This window comes from Apium graveolens, chromosome 2 (genome assembly GCF_009905375.1).
Source record: "Apium graveolens cultivar Ventura chromosome 2, ASM990537v1, whole genome shotgun sequence".
Lineage (NCBI taxonomy): Eukaryota > Viridiplantae > Streptophyta > Magnoliopsida > Apiales > Apiaceae > Apium > Apium graveolens.
The window spans coordinates 140599354-140600172 of record NC_133648.1 but is presented as its reverse complement, the minus strand read 5'-3'; the positions used below and the strand labels follow the sequence as shown (position 1 = coordinate 140600172).

Genomic DNA, 819 nt, shown 5'->3' with positions numbered 1-819 from the left:
AATACACCTTCATCGTCAAAGCCTGAAGCTGAGCAACTATAGCAGTAGCTGTATCCACTTCCAGAATTCCTGCTACTTTGCGTTGAGGCATTCTTTGAGTTGGGTTTTGGTATTCATTAGCAGTCATCGGCTCAATCAATTCATAAGCTTCATTGTAGCTTTTAGCCTACAAGGCTCCTCCTGATACTGCATCAAGCATGGGTCTAAAAGTTGCGCCCAACCCATTGTAAAAGCAGTTAATGATCATCCAGTCAGGCATCCCATGATGAGGACACTTCCTAAGCATCTCTTTATATCGATCCCAAGCCTCACATAAAGATTCTCCAGATTGCTGAGCAAATTGAGTAAGTGCATTTCTGATTGCAGCAGTCTTCGCCATAGGAAAGAATTTAGTTAGGAACTTTTGAGCAAGATCCTCCCATTTGGTGATAGTTCCTGGTGGTAGAGAATGTAACCAACACTTAGCTTTATATTGTGCATATATTGTGTACTTGATGATTTCATAAAAAAAACATCTAAGTAGATTTTACTTAGTGAAATAATGTAGCACTCGACGGATAAGAATTATAGTCCCGATGGATAACTCATTATAGTCCCGACGGATGTTGACTTATTATCCATCGAGCGAGTAGCTTATGTAATAATGAGTCTGTAGCACAGTTCTGTATACATCTTTGTATAGATTCTGTAGTAGCCTATAAGTCATGTTGACTTTAACTAGATATGTAGAATAGGTTGATTAATTGTATATAAATGATGTCTTGTAATTCTGCATAAGTGAAATGAAGTCAAGTGCCAAAATAGCTACCGACGGATGAT

The 819-nt window shown here is 38.3% G+C and overlaps 1 non-coding gene across 1 annotated transcript; it reads left to right on the top strand.

Moving 5' to 3' along the window:
• Positions 1-257: 257 nt before the first annotated feature.
• Positions 258-364, top strand: LOC141710162 (small nucleolar RNA R71). Its single transcript, XR_012570695.1, has one exon. It is a non-coding gene; the product is annotated as a small nucleolar RNA R71 (small nucleolar RNA).
• Positions 365-819: the final 455 nt, after the last annotated feature.